This window comes from Microtus pennsylvanicus, chromosome 15, assembly GCF_037038515.1.
Source record: "Microtus pennsylvanicus isolate mMicPen1 chromosome 15, mMicPen1.hap1, whole genome shotgun sequence".
Lineage (NCBI taxonomy): Eukaryota > Metazoa > Chordata > Mammalia > Rodentia > Cricetidae > Microtus > Microtus pennsylvanicus.
Genome location: NC_134593.1, coordinates 40,158,372 through 40,184,497, shown reverse-complemented (window position 1 = coordinate 40,184,497; position 26,126 = coordinate 40,158,372).

Below are 26,126 nucleotides of genomic sequence, written 5' to 3'. Positions count from 1 at the left end.
AATGGTAGGATGTGGTATATGCTCCGAGAAAGAAAAACTCAATGAAAAATGTGGGTTAGATAGAACCATGTGTACCATACACAGGAGCTAATACTACTGCAAGAAGTATGGCATAGAGGAAAAGCAAAATGTACAACTGAACAAGTTAATAATGAAGCTTAGCTAAAATAATAAAATAGAAATAACAAGTGAACAACTGAATATTGTTTGGGCCATTTGCAAAACTGTGGGGGGACATATAGTTAGCTGTTTAGCAATTATTGTGGAATGGCATAGGCCAATGGAGGTAGTGCTGATCCCAGGAAAGTGGTACTAGAAGGTATAAGAAAGGTAGCTAAATTTAAATCTGGGGACTAGGCTTGTATGCAACATTCCTACTATCTCTACTTCAGTTCTTGTTGTCAGGCTCCTGTCTTGTTTGAATTCCTGCCTTGGCCTCACTCTATGATATTCTGTGATCAGGACTAATAGTAAACTAAAGCTGCTTTTAATCATGGCCTTTACGCCATTGGAAACCAAATCAGAATAAACTACTTCTCATGTAGGGAAAAAAGTGCGATAAGAGAATGTGACATTTTAGGACTCCAGGAACACGATGGTTACAGTCACTAAAATGTTTTGCCACACTGATTTCATTGGTATTTAATTTTCTTTTGACAAGTTATGACTAAGTGTCACATGTCTTTGAGCACGAAAGCAACCTGGTCTCAGTAGTTGCTTCCCAGGGTAAGTGTAGTAATGCCCATGAGGAGAGTCTGAGGAAATATGCAAAGGGCAAAAGAAGTTAACAGGCTGAGAACAGGTGTTCAGTCAAATCATATGATGGTGGCATAGGTAGTCATAAACCCTTGCAATTCAGGCAGATATTAAGGAAATGCCCTTGATACTCTCAGACAGTGAAAAAACAAATTTTTTTCTCAGTCAAGCATGACTCACTAAAGAAATAATTTCAAAACATCTGGGGAAAAGTGGGTTTGGTGGTTTGAATAGGATTTGTTCCCACAGGCTCATAGGAAATGGTACTACTAGAAAGTGAGGTCTCATTGAGAAGGTGTGTCCTTTTCGGAAGAAGTGTGTCATTGGGGTGGCCTTTGACGTTTCAAGTGCTCAAACCAGTGTCTTTTCTAATTGTCTGTGTGGATGTAGAGCTCAACCAACGCTCCAACACCATGTCTGTGTGCATGCCACCATACTTCACACCAAGACAACCATAGACTAAATCCCTGAAGTAAAAACCAGCCCCAATTAAATATGTTCTTTGGCAAAATTTGTTCTTTCTTCACTACAAATAAAACCCTAACTTAGACAATTCAGAAGTCACCAAATATTCTGTGACAAATGTACACAAAATGCTTGCCCATCAGATTTCATTTATACAAGAGTGATTACAGGTAGATTTAACGATCATACACTAAGAATATGTAGATTTCAATGCAACTGAAGAAGAGTAACTAACTTCTGAAGTAGATACCAGACATTCATTTTGTTTTCTCCCTACATTAAAGACAGAATAGATTTTATGCTTTGCACTTTGTCCCAATTCAATGTCATTGCCCACATTAAGACAGTGAACTGAGTGGAGAGATAGCTTCTTAGTTAGAGAAAATATTTGCCAATCCTAGAGTAATCTGTATACTGACTTATCTATTGAATATATACAATATAGGTTTATATATCCTATAGATATATAAAATTATACTCACATAGTCATAGTATATATATGAAATTTATATGCCATATGTATCTGTGGAAAAAAAACAAATGAACATTTATAGCTCAATAAGACATTCTACAGTTTAAAAATTAATAGCATGATAAATACGAATAAATATATAAATGATTAATCAGTATATGGAAAATACATAATATACAAAAAAAGTAATCATTACAGATATATAAATTAAATCCACATCATTACAGAAGTATTTATTGAATTCACAATACAATGTTCACATGATAGTTACAAAAAGACAGCTTAAAAGATTGATAATAGCAAATGCTGACTGAGAAGTGGTGAGCTGAATTCATCATCTATTGCTGTAGGAAAGACAAAATCAAATAGTCACCTTGGAAAACTATTTGATAAATTGTGTAAAAGTAAGCACTCATTTATAACAGGACCCAGGAATTTCTCTTATTTATCAAAAAGAAAGATCATATGTTCATAAGAAGATATGTTGAACAAAGTTAATATGGGCATTTGTGGTAACCTCTAGATGGAGAAAATCTAAATACCTGCACTCAAGTGACTGGATTAAAAGAAATAGTAATGTTAATACAACTGAATCTACTCAGTAACAAAGAGAAAAACAGGCTTATCTTACACATGCTACAATATGGATGAGTCCCTAAAAAAAAAACATGATTATATAAAGAAAACCTAAAGTCAAATGAAATTAGAATTTAAAGTCAGATTGTCTAGCATGCAAAAACAAGGTCATATGAAGCAAGATTTTAGACTGTGAAATTAAGTTAAATAGATGTAGGCTGCATAGAATGTCCATTTATTATAAAGAGATAATTAGGGAGACTCTCCTGGCCTTTTCCCAAGTTCTGGGGCCCCTCTTTCAGTCAACTCACCGTCTTCGTGTTTACCATCCCCATGTGCTGGGTAAAATCTAGGTAATCTTTTCTTTTCTCATTGTAGACTCTTAATGATAAGAAAGATGCTGCCAGGATATCATCATATAAAATCTCTACTATCTTATTGTGTCTACATAAATATATCTTATTATTTTTCTAGTAGTTGCTTAACCCCAAAATAAGCCTCAATACTACCATCAATAAGCTTGTCAACTGTAGAGTTGAATTTGAGGAATAATGGACAAACCTTTGGTTTATTAGATTTTTACTGAGAGTATATTTTAAAATGCTTATATAATACAAATTCGTCAATGATATTCCATTCTAATTGTTATAGAATATTCAAAGATATGTGACATTTTATTTTTAAAATGAATCCACGTTTTAATGTGCCTTAACTTGTGTGTTTTATTATACACTGGTAACACTATTGGAGATTCCAAATTGCATATACTACTTTTTGTAAACCAGAGAGAAAATGCCATGCTAACAATGCCTGCACTGTAACATTTATGATACTTTTTATTCCAATCTGAAATATTATGAATCATGTATGATAACTGTTGTATAGTAGAGAATACCTTTAAATACAGTTAAATAATTTCAGGAAAGTAATGACAGATCATATAGAATACAAAGAAGATTTTTATTGACTCATTCTCCTCTATAAAAAAGAACATTATTAATGAAGTCATCTGGGAAGAAACGTGGATTTAAAGTGTCAGGAACAATTAAAAAGCCTAAGAATCCAAGAAGAATATGCTTGCTCTAGTACTCAACTATCTCTTTAGATGGAGATATGATGCTTTCTGTTTTGGTCTGATTTGTGTTTTTGTATCCGTCTTTTTCTTCTCCATGTCCACCCTCTTGTGATATTCTCCTCTTTATCATGCCACAAAAGTGCATATTCTTTGCAACATCAGTACTGTGTGTATTCCTTTCCCACCTCATGGAATTGTTCTTATACCCCGCTTCATTAATCCAAGTCACGTGTATCATGTTGTGCCCAGTATATATTTACATGTGGAAAGATCATGAGTCCATTGAATACAGTACCAGGTCTTTCTTTGTGTTGGTATTCATGGAAGCAGGTATTGTATCTAGAATATTCTTGGGCTGGAAGAAATACTTGCTATATTCAAAATGTTGAAGGAATTTGGATGAAAATATGTAAGAAAAAGTCTAACACTTAAAAAAGGAAAGTGGACATTGCTGATAACTTGGGGCAATGTGAAACGTTGTCAAGATCTTTCACAGAACAAAGCCAATTGGCTACAGGCACTGGGTAAGGATGTTCAATTTCATTTTCTTAGAGTAAAGGGCACATTTCTATCTTTCACACAAATTGGTGCAATTACTGGAACGAGACAGAATTATCCTGCTTGCTACTGTATGTGCTTAGTTTCCCAGAATATGGAAGATACCTTCAGGGATTTATTAACAACTTTCTACAGTCAGACTATTTTAATGTTGTGAATGCCCTGGACACTGAATCCTCCAACTATAGAAGAATGTTAGTTCCAGAAGTTTTTGCATAGTACCCTTATAATTGTGTTAGGGATAATATAAATTTTAACCCATAAATGTTCACTGGTTTCTTTTTCTTACCTCAAGATCTATAATGAATATGGTGCCATAGTCTGATTTGTCTGCAAATCCTCACCCAAGAACACAGTGATAATATATTATCAGTAGTGGAACTGGGGAGATAGTTATAAAAGTGAAAACACAAGTGGATTTTAAATCCTTATGGTCAGACTGTAAGTGACAGAGAACACATAGAAAAGAAATTAGATAGGGGGAGTAGAAATAGATGGTGAAGAAAGAAAATATAGCCAGATTTTCGGATTGGAGATGGGAATTATGAGAAGGCTCTGTCCTTTTGAACAGTGTGTACACACTGAGTCTGTTGCAATGGGGAAATAATAAAAATATACTAGAAGGCAATAGGCATACTCCTCTGCATATTTTTCAAAATATATATTTCAATAGCATCTAGTATATATTTATTAAAACATTGAGAAAAGCAGGTTCATTCTCAAACTTATTCTTATGAGTATTTCCCAATGGCATACATATTTTGTTCTCTCCTTCCATTTCTCTCTTCCTCCTTCCCTTTCTTTTGCCTTATTTCTTAAACAAAAAAATATGTGTGTGATTAAAATTAAATCTGATATATAATAAACATTCAAAAATAGTATAAATATTTATATTGTATCTTACTTTTACATTGCTTTGATAAAATACAACAACCAAGGAAACACTTAACTTTGGGGCTTACAGTTCTATTCTAGAGGATTAGATTGCACAACTATCATGAACCCATGTAGATTGCTATAATTGCAGAAAACAGACAGGCACAGCAATGGAGCTATAGCTGAGAGCTTACATACTGATAGAATGAGCTCAAGGAAGAGAAAGTTCTGACTGAGAATTGTCAGGTGACTTTGAAATGTCAAAGCCCACCCCCAGTGACATACCTCCAACAAAGCAGAAACTTCTAATTCTTCTCTAATAATTCCACAAGAATATCCAAACATTAGCCTTGGAGGGCCATTCTCATTCAAACCAAGTCATATAGTTAATTACAGGAAAAACCATATTGAACATTCTTAAATAAATTAGGAAAAGGAAACGGGAAAGTAGCTCAAGTGTTAAAATTCTGCTAATGTGCAATACAAAGGGAAATATGATGCCAAATCATTTTAAACACTATCTTTTAATACTTAGAGATTTCTACACTATTTGTTTTGAACATATTCACCCTTCACAACGTTTTCAATAACCATGGTATCCATACTCCCGTTCCTACCCACCCATCTTTGAGGGTTTTTTTTCCTCTACCCATACATATGTGTTTGTATCACACATATGTCTTTCGAGGAGTCCCTAACCTGGGTATGATTTCTCTGCCAGGGTTTACATCATTAAAGAAAGCTAATGTTTCTCCCAGGAGCAATAAAATGCCAATAGCTCCTCTGTCAGGGGTGGGATTCCATGCCCACCTTTATTCTTGAGACAGGAATTCTATCCAGCTTAAATTTGCAAAGGTCTTTTGCAGAATGTCACAATTGCCATGGGTTCATACATGCAACTCTCTTTTTATGTCCAGAAAACTATAGGACTTTTATGTTAGCATCTATTCCTACTTGTTACAGTTTTTCCAGGTCTTCTCTGATAAAGATGTCTCAACAGTAATGGTAGTGGTATGATATATGATGCTCCTTATTTGGGAGGAACTCTCCATCATCTCTTGCACATGGATAATTTGTGGGATTCTTTGTTAATTTCTATTTCTCATAAGAAAATGCTTCTTGGAACAGGGGTAGGAAATACAGTGGTCTAAGGGTAAGCCATCAGTGATAATTTTTTAATATGTCAATTTACCAGAACAATAGTATTGTTTATCCACATAGGACCTATCTAGACTCATGTTCTTTGCCCTCTTAACAGTGCCAGATTTGGGATTTATCTCATGATTTAAGACTTAGATATATCAATAAATGATTAGTTTCTCCCACATAATTTATGTCTAATCTAAACAAAATCAATTTTAGTTTAAGATATTAAAATTGTCCAAAATATAATAGTTTAAATACAAAGATTAAATACATTGTGTTTTATATATTTATTTTCTCCATCTGTTATTTTGCCCAGGTCCCATCACAGCCCAGGGTTCAGGTCCTCAGACAGGGAAGGAGAATTATTGGAAAAGGAATTGCCAGAACACCAGATGTGTTTCACATCAGTCATTGGCCTGAATAACTCAAGCCATCTTTATTTATACTTCAAAACAAACATGTTTCTCTATTACAGGATTAAACTCTGGAAAAAAAAAGACAAATACGTTTTCTCCCTTTTTTTTTTTTTGGTAAAAATAACTTTTAGACCTAAAACAGCACTCAGCATTTTGTTAGCTTGGCTAAATATCAAGTCAGGCCCATCTAGTCCTGACATAGGTGCACATTCTCAAGAACAACAGTATGGTTTAAAACTTAACAAAGCATATTTAGAGAAATAGGAGTGTTTGTCATATACTGTTTGCATACAATTAGCTTGCATTTCTTTAGCTGCCCATTAACTTTTATTGCCTGTGATCCTGTCAGTACTGAATCGAAAGGTTCCCAGAGACTGTGGTAAAAGCTGCTTTTCTAGTTAAGGAACCTGAGAAGCATCAGTTCTCAAGAAACTCAGGAAGAATCTTTTTGAGAAAAATAATGGGGTTTCTGGAAATGATCCTATCTGTCTCATGCATTACTGAAAAAGTGACACTAAAAGTCATCAAGAGAGTCATCAATATTATGAGAGAAAGGAGATCATATGGGCTACATGGTTCCAGCAGTATTCTGTGTTACACCAAGGTCCATAAATTCTTGCCAAGCGAGAGACCATCTCCATGGGTTTTGCCTCATGGAGATCCATTTTGCAAACATTCATATGCTGATTTAATATTAGTCCACATGGTTCCAAAGAGAATTTATTATATAATATATACAAATAGAAAACATATGTCTCTGGTCACATAGAAAAACACACATGTCTTTGTTTTTTTACCTAGACTAATAGGATAATTTTAGTTCACAAATCAAAAATTGGTCATGCTGTCTCACCAACTAGATACACCAGATGACTAACTAATATTAACCACCTATTACATGTTTAACATCCTTCTATCTGCTCCTAGGTATTTTATGACTAAGTTCATAACATTATTTATGAAAGAACATTAAATGTAATGAGTGTTTCTGGCAAAATCTTATCTTCTTTCTGGAATGTCTTTCACATGTAATCAAGCAAGACTCTCTCTATTCATATATACACAGAGTGTTGCTATCATCTAAGCAAAATTACAGATTTACTCAAAGAAGCCATATTTTTCTTTACATGCTGTAAATAATTAAGTGTTTGGCATATTGCAGACACTTAATGAAAAAAATAGAACTTTTTAAAAACTTATGCAATTTTTCAACTTCCAAATTTAATTAGTTAAAAAAAAAGTCTGGTCAGTTTCATTTCTCCAACATCTGTCAAAGCAGGTTCTTTATCTTCATTGTTGTCACCAGTGTGTTGGAGTTGATGCCATGTTACTCATAGGGGTTATTTCTAGTTGTATAATTGGATGGTCAGTCTCTTTTTCTTTGTCATCTAATCTATAGATATCATTTTAGAATGTTAGTAGCATCATTGTAGATTATAAATGTATTTATATTTATGCTCTACACATTCCTAAGTATGTCCCTTTTAATAAGTATATTAAATATAACATCATCATCTCACTTGTCACAAAAGCATCAAGACAGGTATGCTTCTTAGCTCGAAGATAGCTTAATAACTCAGCACTGTCCTATAGGTGCTCATAATTCAGTAAAGTGACTGTTTCCTCTCATTGCCTGTTAACTGTTCATGATATCTGAAAGGGAGAAATATTTAATGAAATTAAGTGTCCTCAAAATAAAAGAAATTAAGTGTCTTTCTGCAAACACTTGATCTATTACTTAAAGAAACATCTTTTCATCATCCTCTAATCACCAGGAACTACTTATATTCCAACTAGGTTGTCAATATTCTATAGAAGAGAATTCTGTTTCTGCAATATAATGTCACCTGTACTTAGCATTTTGAGTATGTTTTTCTCTTCTCAAACATAGCATACCATGTCTTGGAATATATGACAATTTTTATTCAGTTTTTGCATTCCTCTCCAGCTTTCTCCAAGTAGTCTAGAAGAGAATGGTCTACTGAATCAAATATATCTCCTATCATGAAGAGATTTGTACATCAAAACTGTATCCAAATACCTCCCGTTTGTCCATTTACTAATTGAGTGATTGCTTTAAATGATATATTCACTCTCATTTTCCTGTAGCATTTGATTCATTCTGCTTGGGGAAAATGTGAAGAATTATTCTTTTGTAAATATTAAGGCTGTCAAACTTAAAATGCTGCTCCTTAAAAGTAGCGACCTTTGCTTTAGATTCATGATTCCAATATTCTGTGTTTTGCCCTATAGATTAATTCCTTACAATATTTCCCTGTGATGAGAATGAGGATAGGTAATTGACAGTGGAAGATATGCTCTATCGCAACAATTTCCAGATTTTTGCTATACAATTTGATTGCCTCAATTTGCCTTTGCCGTTTCAAATTTACTAGGCTTTGGTTAGTGATAATTTGCTTTATTTGACCTCATCTTCAACTCTAATTTTATCTGGGTGTGACTCCTAGTGGTCCCTTGTCTAGCTCCTTAAATCCGAATCCTTCCCTTATGTACATATATTACGTCTTCAAGGTAGTTAAGTCACGCGGGCTGAAAATGTTCCTCACAGCATCCATAGGTTAGCAAGATGTCCACTATCAAGAACAAGAAACTTTCTTTCTAGTGGTTGGTGAGGGTAATTCACATGACTTTCTCAATAAGATAGACTATCCATGTAGCACTTGCTTGCCTTTCAAGGGTTGGAGGTGGTTTCCTGGGTCTGGAACCATATAGGAAAGATACAAGACACGGGTAGTTTGAACTGGATCTGTCCTGAAAGCCTCTTTCTTGTTAGCCAGTCTCTATGGTACCAGAAAATATTATGCAAAGTGAAAAGCAAGAGATCATTGAAACATTCCTCTTTCCTCCTCCCACTGTTGAGATTAAAGTTATGTGCCAGCCCTGCCTGGCATCTCTGGCTAGCTATGCACTCTGATCTCCATACAAGCTTTTTTGTTAGAGCACAAAAAAAAATCTCACCACATTTCCCTGTTTTGTCTAAAATAAGAGGGTTATAAGTAATATAAGAAAAATTAAATACAATAAGAACAATAACTATATATAATATATGCAGACAATAAATACCTCAACGATGTCCAGCCTACTTGCAATTGACTAATTCATAGAAAATGCTCCATTATCTATCCTATCTTTGTGAGTCCAAAAAATTGTACCTAATTCACCATTCTATCCTAACTTGCATTACCAAAACTATCTTTTAATGACTCTCAATGTTATAACCTATAAACTTCTTTTGTGAGTTTCTTTTCTGAATCTATAACAAAGAAACCTATAACTATAAAGTCTTCAACTCCATCAGATGCCTAAGAAGAAAATAATGTTACCAGAGTAAGCAGGAAGTGCAACCAAGTGACTTCCAAAAAAATGTGAGAAATGACAAAAATAGCTGACTTCCTGAACAGTCACCCAAAATTCCTCTGCAATGTTTGGGCATCGATCTTCGGCCTATAGGCTTAGTGCATTTGACACACTTTTCTGTGAAGCAGAATATTCTGAAGTACTCTCCTACTTTACTTTGGCATAATTTGGCAATCACATTCTTTTCTGCCCTGCTTGTCCAATTTGAACAGCATACTGTCAGCAGTCAAGGCAAAAATACTTTCTTGCCCAGTGTCTATCTTTTGCTAGAAAGAATGTAAAATCCATATGTAGTTTCCTTGATTTTTATCATCTGCTCTGAAGTAGATTGGTGTTTCCAGGAGCAAACATGTGTCATTGTCATAAAAAGCATTTTATTAAAACATCTTACATGCTATAATCTGTAGATCTCTGAAATGTTTAAAGACTATCTATTTATCTAAAATATATCTCTATTTGACCTTGAAAAATACCTAATATGACTGCCAGTTTGATTGTAATAGTTGACTAATTGCTAACCTGAATTTCCTCATTATCCTAAATCATTGCTAATAATAACTTTCAAGGGTGAAAATTTGGATTACATTGTTAAATCAATTACACAGGTACAATACTATGAACAAAATTAGAAATGTATGTAGAGTATATTATAACAAAAATAATCTAAATTTGTATCAATATACAAAAATATCAATATAAAATATTTTAAACCATTAGTTGTTTTTTTTTGGTTTAAAGTAGATTCAATAAACTATGTTCTCATCCTATTTCTATATAATTACTTTCTCTTTTCATAGTAGACTCAATAATCTACCCCTATATCCTATCTGTATTCCTTTTTTCCTTTGCTAAATAAGATATCTGAATCTAATCTCCTTTGTTCAACTTTTTTCCTGACCATTACAAATAACAACTTGAAATCTATCCCCCTAAAAAATGACAAATATCCATAACTCAATGAAAGACCAAAAATCACCCATCCCACCACTTGGGAATGTGGGTGTTATGTTTCTAAATTTACTTCCTCCTGTCTGGGGGACAACTGTATCTTTAGAGGATCCTGGAAAGAAAAAAAAAATGGGTTAGTTGTCAAGTCCTGGGAAAGTTAGTTTTATTATTCATTGTCTAGTCTCTGTGCATTGATAAAGTACAGGGCTTGTCTAAAATATTGGCTGATGTAGTCTGTGAGGCTGAATCATCTCAGCTAGCCACATCAAAATTGTTTTGAAAAGTTTGTAGTCCAAAACTGATCTTTAGGTGGTATTTTTCAACTTAGTGGTGCTATCAAAGTCCTGGAGGAATCATTGTTGTGGGGTTTCATCATCATATGGAGACTGTAAAAGTCACAGGTCACTGTTAGGTGTGGTCTGGATCACTGAAGAAAATGTATCATTTTAAATGTCATATGCAGCAGATCTCAAAGAGTTTAAAGGATTAGTATTTGTTATGTGTATCCAGATTATAAAAACTTAATTTCTAGTTACTTGACAGAGACAGCATAAAATATCCTGGGGTAACTCTAACCAAGGAAGTGAAAGATCTATTTGACAAGAACTTTAAGGCATTGAAGAAAGAAACTGAGTATACCAGAAAATGGAAGGACCTCCCTTGCTCTTGGATTGGGAGGATCAACATAGTAAAAATGGCAATTCTACCAAAGGCAATTTATAGATTCAATGCAATCCCTATCAAGGTCCCATCAAAATTCTTCACAGATCTTGAGAGGACAATAATCAACTATATATGGAAAAACAAAAAACCCAGGATAGCCAAAACAATCCTATACAATAAAGGATTGTCTGGAGGCATTACCATCCCTGACTTCAAACTCTATTACAGAGCTACAGTGATGAAAACAGTGTGGTACTGCCATAAAAACAGAGAAGTCGACCAATGGAATCCTATTGAAGACCCGAATTTTAACCCACAAACCTATGAACACCTCATTTTTGATGAAGGAGGCAAAAGTATACAATGGAAGAAAGAAAGCATCTTCAACAAATGGTGCTGGCACAACTGGATGTCAACCTGTAGAAGAATGAAAATAGACCCATACCTATCACCATGCACAAAACTCAAGTCCAAATGGATTAAAGACCTCACTATCAGTCAGAACACATTGAACCTGATAGAAGAGAAAGTGGGAAATACCCTACATCAGATGGGCACAGGAGATCACTTCCTATGTGTAACCCCGACAGCTCAGACATTAAGGGCAACATTGAATAAATGGGACCTACTAAAACTGAGAAGCTTCTGTAAAGCAAAGGACACTGTCACCAAGACAAAAAGGCAACCTACTGACTGGGAGAAGATCTTCACCAACCCCACAACAGACAAAGGTCTGATCTCCAAAATATATAGAGAACTCAGGAAACTAGACTTTAAAGTGCTAATTAACCCAATTAAAATTGGGGCACTTATCTGAACAGAGAATTCTCAGCAGAGGAAGTTCAAATGGCCAAAAGACACTTAAGGTCATGCTCAACCTCCTTAGCAATCAGGGAAATGCAAATCAAAACAACTTTGAGATATCATCTTACACCTGTCAGAATGGCTAAAATAAAAAAAAACTCCAATGATAGCCTTTGCTGGAGAGGCTGTGGAGGAAGGGGTACCCTCATCCATTGCTGGTGGGAATGCAATCTTGTGCAACCACTTTGGAAATCAGTGTTTCGGTTTCTCAGGAAATTTGGGATCAACCTACCCCTGGACCCAGCAATACCACTCCTGAGAATATACCCAAGAGATGCCCTATCATATGACAAGAGCATTTGTTCAACTATGTTCATAGCAGTATTATTTGTAATAGCCAGAACCTGGAAACAACCTAGATGCCCTTCAATGGAAGAATGGATGAAGAAAGTGTGGAATATCTACACATTAGAGTACTATGCTGCGGTAAAAAACAATGACTTCTCGAATTTTGCATGCAAATGGATGGAAATAGAAAACACTATCCTAAGTGAGGTAATCCAGACCCAAAAAGATGAATATGTGATGTACTCACTCATAATTGGTTTCTAGCCATAAATAGGGACACGGAGCCTACAATTGGTGATCCTAAAAAAGCTAAGTAAGAAGGTGAACCAAAGGAAAAACATATAGTTATCCTCTTGGCTATGGGAAGTAGACAAAATTGCCGGGGAGAAAATTGGGATCTTGGGGGTGGGGTGGGATGGGGGTAAGGGGAGATGGGGAGAGAAAAGGGAGAAGGGGAGGAAGGGGGGAACTTGGGGAAAAAGGAGGATTGGGATAAAGGAAGGTTGGATAGGGGAGCACGGAAGCACAATTCTTAGTTAAGGGAGCCACCTTAGGGTTGGCAAGAGATTTGAATCTAGAGTGGCTCCCAGGTGCCCAAGCCGAGGTTCCCAGTTAATTCCTTGGGCAGCTGGGGATAGGCAACCTGAAATGACCCTATCCTATAGCAATACTGACGAATATCTTGCATATAATCATAGAACCTTCATCTGGTGATAGATGGAGATAGAGCCAGAGACCCACACTGGAGCACTGGACTGAGCTCCCAAGGTCCCAATGAGGAGCAGAAGGAGGGAGAATAAGAGTAAAGAAGTCAGGACCACAAGGGGTGCACCCACCCACTGAGACAGTGGAGCTGATCTATTGGGAGCTCACCAAGGCCAGCTGGACTGTGACTGAAAAAGCATGGGATAAAACTGGACTCTCTGAACATGGCGAACAATGAGAGCTGATGAGACGCCAAGGACAATGGCAAGGGGTTTTGATCCTATGCAATGTGCTGGCTTGGTGGGAGCCTAGCCAGTTTGGATGTTCACCTTCCTAGATATGGACGGAGGGGGGGAGGACCTAGGACTTACCACAGGGCAGGGAACCCTGACTGCTCTCTGGACTAGAGAGGGAGGGGGAAAGGAGTGGGGGGAGGGGGAGAAGGGTGGGAGGAAGGGGAGAAGGGTGGGAGGATGGGGAGGGAAATGGGAGGCTGGGAGGAGGTGGAAACTTTTTTTTTTCTCATTTTCTCAATTAAAAAAAAAGATTTAAAAAAAAAACAACCAAAAATCATTTATAGGAAGCTAGGTAAAAACTTTTCCTAGAATTAATTAGTATTCCATATGACTATTAATATATACTTATATATTAATAGATGTTTATATATAAATTTTAATTTTTTGAGATAATATTTATACCTTAATAAAAGCTTTAAAGAGTCAAAATAAAATCAATGGATTGTGAGATTAATGGCAATAGAATAGTCACTAATTTTGAATATTCTTCTGTTCCAAATCAGATTGTTCTTCTGATATAACCCAGAGATTTGGGATTTTCCTTTAACAAGAATGTTTGGGTGTAGAGGAGAGAGTTATATTCCAACTCCAAAGCCAGCCTTAATTCAGTGGGGACTAGAAAATGACCAATTACACTATATGTCTGTAGAGAGCAGCATAAAAAATAATTGGAAAGATTTAAGGAATTTTGTATGGTTGGAGAAGTGATATACTAATAGGCTGTTTTTTTCTTTTTCTTTTTTTTCCACCTCTATTGTTTTATTTTTTTTAATTTTTTATTGAGAAAAAGAAAAAAAAGTTTCTGCCCCCTCCAGCCTCCCATTTCCCCCCCCCTCTTCCCACCCTTCTCCCCCTCCCCCCACTCCTCTCTCCCTCCCTCTCCTGTCCAAAGAGCAGTCAGGCTTCCCTGACTTCTATGCTCATGTTCTCCCTCCTTCTGCTCCTCATTGGGACCTTGGGAGCTCAGTTTTTTCTTTTTCTTGGGACATTGTTTTTGGATGATTTATCCTTTTTCTTCACATGTCTTATTTGTCAAGTGATCTTCAGATTCCTGTGGAGGCTGAGAAATTGGATATCTTCATTCTCCTGAAAAGACTAAAACAAAGTCTTTCCCCAACCCTAATTTGGGGAAGATTGCTTTATGGCAAGAAGTATCTGATCAAATGAAAAGTGGTTGTTTGTTTTAAAGTTAGTTTAGATCGAATGGCTGTTCTGTTTAATGAACTATCATATCTTCTAATTAAGGTGTTTCTTTTATTCAAATCAAACCTAATATTTGTTTATGGTTTCTCCTAATTTTTTTATCTTCTAATGCTGCTTTATCATTGAGAACAGTATGGTGTTTTACAATAGGCATTATATTCTTTAATTGTCGGAAGTAACTGAGCCAAATTTGGCATGGGACCTACATGAATCTCTACGATGGCAAAGGGTTACCTTGATTGTCCTTTCTTGATTAACAGTCATTAGTCTAATGCCTGCCTTTGCCACACCTTCTTCACATTTCAGAAGAGAGGGACATTCTGTTTGGATTATGCTTAGACAAACATGTTTCTAGAAATGCCCTGTTTACAATCCCTTTTAAGGAGGTTTTGTTTACTGTAATTGAAACACTTGACCTTTTAATTTTTCTTCAAACCTCTGGAAATCACTTCTTCTATCTAAGCATCATCATGGTCATGAGATTCAATGTTGATTGTGTCTCTGATCCATCCCTCCAAGGGTTCTGATATTGAGTTTAACAACATAATTATCATTTTGCATTTCACATTAGCATTTTCAGAAGCCAGAGATTCAATTATTATTTTTTAGCTTCTAAATTTGATATCATTCTATTTACTTCTGAAGTCAACCTTTGTACGAAATTCATGAAGGTTTCTATTGGGCTCTGTAAAACTTTAGTAAATGACTCAATTTTTTTTCCTCCTTCTTCAGTTCTGCCCCAAGCATTCAAAACTGCTGCATGGCATAAAGCCAGGGTGTGGTCATCATATAGAGATTGCCTTTTTACATTAGCATAATTTTCCCCACTAAGAAGTTGATATCAGGAGATTTCTATACCATTAACTCTACTTCATTGTTCAAAGGACTTAGCCTCATCTTTTCATTAGGTCTCCCATTGTAATTGAGGACCAGGCTCCAAGAGTGCTGTAACCAAGTCTCTCCTGTCTTGGGGCATAGTTTTATTACAAGTTAATTATGAGTTTAATAGCTGCTTCACAAAAAGTGAATGTGAAAGCCACCCAAGACTATCACTTCCTTGAATCTCCTTAAGTCTAACATTTTCACAGAGTTCATTCAGCTCTTGCATATCCTTGGGGATCTGTATCACTTAGCAATTTTTCATCTAAGGGGAGGGGATAAATTAAAGTTGGTTGTTTGAAAACCTTAGGCTGTTCCTCTCTAACCATACAATGAAATGCTGAGATTGGTTCTCCTTTAAATTCCTCTGTCTGATTCTGAATATCTCAACAATCTGTTTTAAAACGTTTTCCTATAACTTGTATTTAATAATAATATTAATACAATTTTTAATGATGAAACAAAATGATAAAATTGATAATTAATATAATTGAAATTATATGAATTCCATCTAGATTAGTTATCCTCTATTTAATTGTTTTATTTTCAAACCATCCAGGATGTTATAATACATAGACCTTACTTCCTCCATTATAATAATGCTTCCCATTTTTTTTAATGTGGTATAAAAACTCTCTTTCTCTCTTAAAGTAATTCCCTATTTTAAGGATTCTCAATTGTCTCACCAGATCTGTTGTTGTGATGATGGATTATAATAAGCCTGAGCTAATGGGCCAAACAGTATGTACTTAATATTAAGCCTCTGTTTGGTTATTTTAAAAGCAATTGTGAGACCAGGAGGGATGAGAAACCTCCAGTTATAGGGCACAATACATAGATGACTTCCCAGTGAAGAGTTTAGCCCAAAAGGACATATCCATCACAGTTCAGGATCCATTCACATCCTGAATCTTTGATTCAGGGAAAATAGCAAAAGACAGGGAAGAAAAATTGTAAATCTCAGAATACTAGAAAGTGTGTGGTGAAACAGTCTCTTTCCAGAAATGCTTCTGGAAGATTGGAACAATGGCAATACCAATGGATATCTTTACTTGGAAATTGCAAAATTTCAGGCAGTCCCACCCCTAAATCAAATGCTACAAGAAAATTAAAGATTGCAAGCAGAAAAATTTGCCTCTCCCAGGAATTATCACCCTTATTGGTGGTTCAATGCACTAAACACATACACACAAACAATTAAATAAGAATCATTGGGTAGTAGTCATATGTTCAATGAGAAAAAAAATAATCAATTTGAAAGCAGGAATGAATGGGAAGGGCAGGAAAAAGGAAGTTTTGCTTTGGAAAAATAGGAAGGAAGAAAGGGATGTGGGAATGTGGTGTAATTGTATTTCAATTGAAATATTTTAATCAAATAGAAGTAGTTGATTATTTCATGCTACATAACCACATAGTTGAATCCAGGTCAGATTATTACACTGGCTATGCAGAAAGAGCCTTCTGTGGCAGAACTAGAGTCCTGGCCATTTCAAGCTGAAATGATTTAATTCTTTCTGCACTCATAATTTTCATGGTACAATGCTAAGAGTTACTGGACAAAAACCAAGAAACCTATTACTTCAGAAATTTTAACAGAAAAAGTTGGGCACTTTAGCAATCAACCACTGCATCAAAGAAAACAGCCTGCTGGCTAATTATTTATCATTTATCCTCAAATAATGAAGGTAGGAAGTACATGGACTTTAGTCATGCGCAAGAATTTTGAGATTTTCTTTAGGAATCACTTTATCTGACTTCTGAGTCCTTAGGAAAAACAGTACAAAACCAACAAGGGTAATTTTCCTTGTAATTAATTTTTATTTTGCATGCACATTTTAAGTATTTAAATGCAAATGTTTTTAAAAGCTGGTAAAAGAATACAGCATTATTATTGCCCTCCATTCTCTAATAAACTTAAATCAATTTGTTCTGTCCTTCAGTCATTTTCTTTCAAGCACTTTTAAAAATTGGAGGGAAAGACTAATTTTATTACCCTATTTGCTTGCAATTATATGCAGTTATAGCCATTTACAATGCTTTTATATTATCTATTTTCATTTTCTTTCATACTATTTTTAGGGAGCGTGTTACTCACCTAGCTTGACATATTTCTTTGGTACTTTGATTAATAACATCTTTTTAAACATATTCAAGCAAGTGAGGAAAAAGGTTTAAATGTTTGATTTTCCAGAACCATTAATTCCCCCCCCTTTACTTATGTTTTCTATAGTTTGATTTGCTTAATTAAAAGTGTTGAGAGATGACTCAGCAGTTAAAAGCACTGCTTGCTCTTCCAAAGGTTCTTCGTTCAATTCCCAGCAACTACATGGTAGCTCACAACTGTCATAATGAAATCTAGTGCTCTCTTGATGAAGAGATCTGGTAAGTTGTCCTCATCAACTTGTATCATGAAAACAATTATATACAAGTTCAACAGAACTGTTGTATATGGGGTGCCCATGCATGCAAAATAAATTCATTTAAAATTACATGAAATTCTAGCCATTCACAATGCTTTTATATTATCTATTCTCTTATTACTTTCTTTCAAAATATTTTTAGAAAGCTAGTTGCTCGTCTGGTTTGACTTATTTCCCTGCTTTGCTTAGTAACATCTTTTTATATATTCTCAAGAAAGAAAGGAAAAGGGGACTCTCAAAACAATTACTTTCCCCCTTTATTTATGTCTTCTATAGTTTGATTGGCTTAATTAAAAGTGTTTGTGCCCAAATCTTTAAAAGGAGGCTCTTTAGTTGAACTTGGCATTCAGATATTGGGGAATTCAAATTTTTATTGTTGTAGTTGAGACTAGTTCTCTTGATATAGTCCATGTTGGACTTGACTAATGGTGATTTTTCTGTCACACTGTCACAAATACTGATATCAAAAGTGTGTGCAATACACAAAACTCTAATGCTTTTCTATTTTTCTTATTCATTTTACCTGAAATTTCCAAGTTCTTATATTTTTCTTATTCTTATTTTCTTATTATTACTTACAATGCAGACAATAAAAATATTGAAGTCAAACTAATAAAATGTTTTGATATTTAGTAGGAAAATGATGCAAATTTTTATTGGATAGCAACCATATTACTTTGTTTATTGTGAGTTCATCTTTACTGTCGATGGAAATTTCTGTCTCACCTGGTCCATTCAGTCCATAAGAAATACAAAGAGGCTTATATTAATTACAAACTGTTTGGCCAATTAGCACAGATTTATTATTATTATTAACTAGCTCCTACAACTTAATTTAACTCATAATTCTAGTCTATGGTTATCCATGTGACTTAGTACTTTTTCTCAAATATAATTTTGAGTGTATTTTCTCAAAAATAATTTAAAAGGCTAAGCCTATTTTATAAATATTGTATTTGGATTAGGTAGATTATTTCTTGCTACAGATATAAATTTTATAATTCTTATAAATGTTCTTCAAATATATCATTAACAAATTCTTCACATATTCTTTAATTTATATTTAATTTTACCTATTTAATCTTCTCCACTCTCTTATTCACCTCTCAGGTCTTTAATTTTAATTTTTGGAAATTAGGTTGAACTGCAAAACTTTCTCTGAGTTCATAAACTTCAGCTGTCATAATTTTATTTCATCAATGGCATTTCTCAATTTCTTTAATTTCTTTTTTCAGAGGTTCACATTTGGTTTCGTCTCTCAGATAATTAAACTTTCTTGGAATGCTTTTTGCTGAATCCTTCACATGAATCCTGCTATATACCTCACTTCTGCTCATTTACAAACTTTATTTTGAAAATCATGGTATTTTTATTAACTTTCATATCCCATTTCGCTTTGGGTCCTTTATAAATAATGTTTTTGTGATTCAATCATTCATTCTGGAATTGTATTTTATATTATATTTATATGATGCTTCATGTCTTTCCGTCTTTCCAAGTTTCAAGGCCTGGGCTCCCCCAAACAGGTGTTTGGGGGTGATACCAGTGGCATGTATTTAAATATCATTGCACCATCTTTGTAATAAGCAAAATCAACCAGGCTCAAAAGATTATTGAATGTATTGAATACATTTGTGCACAATGTACATATACAAGCAGATAGGTAATGGATGAGAGAAGGAATGATGGGTGAAGACAGGCAAAAGAAAATATGAGAGTGAATACGAGCAATACAAGAAAATACCTCAAGTAGACTCATTATTTTAAGTAGAGGATTAAAATATTTAAAAGGGCTAGGTGGCAGTGGTGCACACCTTTAATCCCAGCACTTGGGAGACAGATGCAAGTGAATCTTTGTGATTTCAAGATCAGCCTTGTCTACAAGAGCAAGTTACAACTTCCAGTACAGTTTCCAAAGCCAGAGAAAAACCCTGTTTTGAAAAAAAAAAATTTAAAAGGACAGTTATTTCAGTCTATACCATTGATTTAAATACTGCAGTCAACCTCATCCTGATTTTCCATGGAAGTTTTTCTTCTTGTCTATAGTAATTTGTAAATTCTAAATGTAGAAACCATTTATTACATGTATCTTTGTAATCCACGAGGTCCTTAATTCTTCACTTTTTCTTTTCTTGTATTTGTTTTATGAATGCTCATTGGGCCTATTTAGTTTGCATATTATAATTTGCTTTAAAACTTGTAAATATTGTTTGAGTCTAAGAATGATTTTCAAAAATAAACGAGGATCATCGAGTTACTTTTAAGAAGTATATTCAATAAGGTGATATTTCTTCCTCTCACATTTTCTTAGGTAACTGAATAAGAACATATTTCATTAAAGAGTTTGCTTTTTCTTTTTTCAATAAAAATGAAAATATATAACAAATCTTTTTTTATTAGATGGTTGTTATTAATTTTATTTATGACAGCGGCAATGGTGGGAACTCTTCTCTTGCAGGTGATTCAAAGGTGAAAAGGTGTTTCACCATCTGGTAAGGTGAATTAAACATGTAATTATTCATGAGTGCAAAAATGGAGCTGTTCTACGAGACATCATAAGAACAACATCTGTCTAGGAATTATGAGGTCAGGCAAGGGTGAGACCGAACATGATGTCTAGGCTGAGTCTGAATCATTTGTAAGAATTCACTAGGTTAATTTCAGGGGGGAAAAAGGTCATACCAGAAGTACAAGAAGACCCAAAGGAGAGTTTTATGAAGATGAATGCAAAGAGATAGAAAATTTTGCTTTGAACAGTGGGAACTTTGATTAGAGATGAAGAGTAAGAAATCTAAAAACATTAGCAGAGTTCAAATCTTAAGGCCATATATAAGCACTTATTAGGGCATGGACTATTCATCTTTTGTAAAATATATGGGTTAGGTGGAATAAAGTATTAATAAAGGAAAAAGATGGGAGACAGTAATAGATAAAACTAAAATTCACTGGATGTCACTAATATATGTGGAGCACTAAGGAAAGAGGAACTATTCAGAATAGTACTATTTTCACAAGGTATAATTAGAAAATTGGGTCACAATGTGAGTACATTTTATTGTTTTTCTGTTTGCATTTATCTTCAAGCTGAAAATTCAACATATCTCTGTCTATTGTATTTTGCCGGCAGCAAGCAAAGAATAATTTCACATGGTTAATGGACTTATTAGGGATCCATAGCATACACGATTAATTCTCTTGATCTCACTATTGGCAGAGTAACTTTGAATGTGACAATGGTATGATATCAGATATGCACTTTCCTGTGGCTATAATTTTTTAAGTGTGCTTTTGAAAATGCTGTTTCATTGAGTATAGGGTGTCAATAAAATCAGCAGCTAGTGAAATATAGTGCATAGGTTGTGAAATTAAAAGTTAGCAACATTTAGTATATCAAAACTACACTATGTCACAGAATATAGAATTCTAATTCCTTTTTATGAAATTATATTTAGTTTAGTAATATTACTTGAGAAAATGTTGGAAGTAAAAGTGTATTCACTGGTAATAAACAATAGAAAATACTGTGTCAATAGTGCAGATAAATTTGAAAATATAAATAATACTTAATATAGAGTAAATATATTCAGTTAAAAATTCATTGTGATAAAATGAAGCAATCCTAAACACTAATTTTGTTATATACTAAATATGTAAGCATAATTTTCTTCCATTAACTTTTCTCTTGAAATTAATAGATTTACAAATAAGAAAACTTAATTAATGAATGTCTTCCGTATATTCAAAAACAATTTTGTGAAAATTTTTTGTGTTCTTTTAACTTTACCAGCCTTTATTGGACAAAAATGAGGTCTGTGCTAGATTGAAATCTTATAACAAAGTAGTTTACACATTCTAAAGACTTAGTACCTACCCAGTTTCACACAATCAGCAAGTAGTCATGACATGGCTTGGAACCAGGACCAATTGCCTCCATCTTAGATTGCTAAAATTTTCTACTGTTCTTTGAGGCTCCTAGACTCTAAAACAATAATCAAACAAAACAGTTTCTAAGGACAATGTTAATGATTTTTAATAACTTCCTTTAATTTCCATGTTTCATTTTAATATTATTTGCATATTCCTTATCCTTGTATTCAATCTTTAATCCAAGCTAATATGGAATAAATTAATAGCATCTATTATTTCAGGATAAGTAAACTCTGAGTCTGATTGAAAATTAATTAACACCAAAACAAGAATAAAATATTAAGACAGGAGAGTACATTTTAGCAGCTAATAACACTGTTCATATAGAAATGCTTTGGAGTCGAGGAAAGAGTTACATAACTGTCTTGAATTAGGTATGTAAGATAACATTTGATAGCATAAACTTTTCAGTAATAAACATATTCCAGTATCTTCCCCAAATTCTCTTTTCATCTTGGTTTTGAGTCTGAATCTATCTAACCCCTGCAGATTATCTGTCTTTAGTTTCCTATTTGCATTACCTGTTGTGAAAATTCACATTGTTATTGTGAAAGCTAGATTCTAGCATCCCGTGATGACATCATTGAAAGGATAACATGAAATAAAGTCTCAATAAATTAGTTCACACTCTTATTACACATATGTTGCAGTACATGTACCAGCACTATTCAGTCATCCTCATGGGCTTAAACAAAATAAATATGGTTGTAAGACACTGTCTGTTAAGAGAAGGGCAGAGCCTTCTATACATTGTCATAGTAAAAAACAATCACGTGAATTTACTCTTCATATATGCCGATGATAGGTGCTTGTATTTCATGCTAAGTTCATGATGCGATCATAGACATCCTTTTCTTCCACCATTCTCTTCTGTTATTCTCTACATCTTTAAATTTAATTTTTAAAATCTTATTTTAACACAAAAAATGAAACCATATTTGAGCCATTCAGATTTTCATAAAATAACCACAAGGAAAATAACAAGTAGGAGCCTGGAGAGGTGGCTAAATAGTAAGTTTATTTCTTATACGTCTAGAAGAACTAGGTTCATTTTCCAGAAGCCACATTAGGTGACTCAGAAAATCCCATGATTTTAGATCCAGGGCAACTTCTGGCCTCCAAAGGCACTGTATGCAAGGACAGACGCAGAGACAGACAATCATAAACACAATGTTATTTTTAATTAAATCATAGGAGTAATTATAAAACAGTGGAGGGTCTGTACTACTCCTGTATGTAGAAGCACTAGCTCAAGTGTTTTAATTATACTATTTCTTTAAGAATTAATGGACCTTGATACAGTTTTATAGACAGTAGAGTTCCACTATAAGGTTTTATTTTGTGTCTACAGTTCTGCTCAATAATTGTACAATTACAGTCCATACCTAAATTTTTTGCATGCATACATTTTCCTTATTTTTTTTTTTTGTTTCACTTTTAAACTAAATCTCTCATTTAGATCAGTCTGACCTGCGGCATCCTGTGATCCTTCTGCCTCTGTATCTAGACTACTGAAATTATATAAGTCTTAAATGATTCCCAATTATAAGCCAATTTATCAACATTTATAGACCATATTAGAAAACAAAAACCATCTTGGAAGAAGGAATAAAAAAATCATAGGTCAACTAGCAAAAGCAGACCAGAATTAACATTTGATCCAAGCTCTGTTTCCATACTCTGTTAATATATTTAATATTCAACCAACCATTGGCACAGGCATACTTCCGAAATCACACACTGCCACTAGCATATTCACATGGGAAATATTTAATTAATAGATAATATTTTCAAATTTTACCTAGTTAACGACATTTGTAAATATTTGTTCATTCTTATTCTTATTAATTTCAAGACAGGGTTTCTCTGTAGCTTTGGAGCCTGTCCTGACATGCTATCCATAGACCAGGCTGGACTCAAACTCAGAGAGATGCACCAGCCGCTGTCTCTGCATTACTGGGATTAAATGTGTGAGCTATCCCAGCCCAGCATAAATATTTGTTAATTGTATATTGGTAATATTATTGCAGTTGTCTATAGAATCCAGAAGAGGATGTGAGGCACTCTGGTGCTGAAGCTGAAGTGTATGTAACCCTCCTGGTAAAAATGAAGGGATCAGAACTGAACTCGGGTCCCCTGCAAGAGAAGCATGCAACTTTAACTTTTGAGTCATCCCTCAATCCTTAATTATTTTTAATAGATATATTTGGGGGTTCATAATAGGAAATACATGCCAACGTTTATTTTTATTCCTACTATAAACCCAAGACAAGAACATGGTTAAAAAAAAGAAAATATAAAAATTTAGAATTATCTTGGTAAATTCAAATTTTACTTTATACATTTGAGATATTTTTAAGGAGGTAATGACCTCTATAATTAAAGGTCTCATGTATTCTTTTAAATTATATTTTATGGGTAAATAGTTTCATACCATACTCAAGTTATTTCTTATCAGACCAAAAACTAACATTGAATTCCTAACATTGAATTTTTTATTTATTTTAAAAATTTATTTAACTCTTTTTTCTGAACATATGTTGGCATTTTGGCACAAGCGTGGCTACCTGCGGTGTGAGTATTTTTGTTTCTCTGAGTTGAATTCGCGCCAGAGCCAATTGAAGTTTGTTAAATTTTAAACATTCATCACCCATTATCAACTCAGAACTCTTCCGGACAACAGAGAGATTGGTTATGCTTCAGTGTAGGCTGCCAGTTATATTCATTTAAGAAATGCTTTCAACTTGTTGAACTGTCCAAGCTTGAAAGACACAACTTGTGTCAGAGGGCTGTCTGGATTGGCCAGCATTCATGTACTTAAGAGTTCCTGAACGAGAACTTTTCAAATGTTAAAATAATTGCAAGGTGGCATTTATTAAAAAAAGATATTTTCAATGTATCAAAAAGCTTAGAACTTGTTTGTGCTCGTGTTCTATTATGTCACACAAAAATGGGTTTAATCTTTCAATCTTCTCTGTTTCACTGGAAATATAGTGTGTGTGTGTGACTGCATATGTAATTAACAATATTTTGATTTATTGGATTGTGTAATGAATACTATTCTGATTGACTGAATGTGTTGTAATGGACACTACTCTGATTGACTATAGATGTATTGTAATGGATATAATTCTGATGTTTACATGCAGAGGGAAAAAAATCAGGAAGCTGTTTTGATTACACTGATGATAACATTTAAACACAGATGTATTTATCTACCATTTTGGTAATATAAAATATAGAAAGATTATGATGTCTTTTAACCAAGTATGACATACTTAGACCTATTTATTTAAAATACTCTAAAAGTATATGTATAATAATTAAAAAATTCTAATATTTATTGACTTTTCCTTTTAGCTAAATTCAAAAGTGTACCTTGAGATACCTTATCCTTCCCTTACATACAGTTCCAAATATTCTTGTGTATTTGATTTTTATTTAAATGAAAGTGGAATTTGTCAAAATTATCAAAATAGTTATATAAAGTGGTGTCAATAATTATGATATTAATGTCACTTTTTTAATTTATAAGGCATTCAAGAAAGTGGGTTGCTCACAGATTATCTCAAAAATTGAATTACTATTTGTATATTGTTATTGTTATTGTTATTGACTCAGTTTCAAATAAAAGAAGAGAGGTTGGTGAAGAAAGATATCCATCATTAGATGTATTAGGATTATTTTTCTGTATATATGTTCTTTGTATTGTTGTTAAAATTAAGTTAAGTACCTCATGATCACTACCTGTTAAACCATGCAGATAATTTGTATACACTGGAGTCATATATTCCTGGCATAAGCAGTCTTACCCATGAACCACTCTCAGACACATATGGAGGAAAAATTAATGTAAATTTATTAAATCACTATTAATTTACAATGCCAGTCTCAACTCCAAATTAACGTTTATTATTTTAAAACCAAAGAAAAGTATTAACAATACTAGCAGAGGTATTTTTCTAGTTAATAATAGGGAACTTTTAAAATTCTCCAAAGAAACCTGATATTTAAAATCATCCTGAACACATGTACTGAGCAGATGGCATTATGAATCTGTTACTATTTCTCATGCTGAACTGCCCTGAATTTTAAGAAATAATATATTTTAAAGAATTACATATATCTTTCAAGAAAAAATACTTTTATTTGCAAAAGTTGTTATTGGAGATGAATCATGATTTATTATTTGTGGCTATCCTATATATTGCTAAT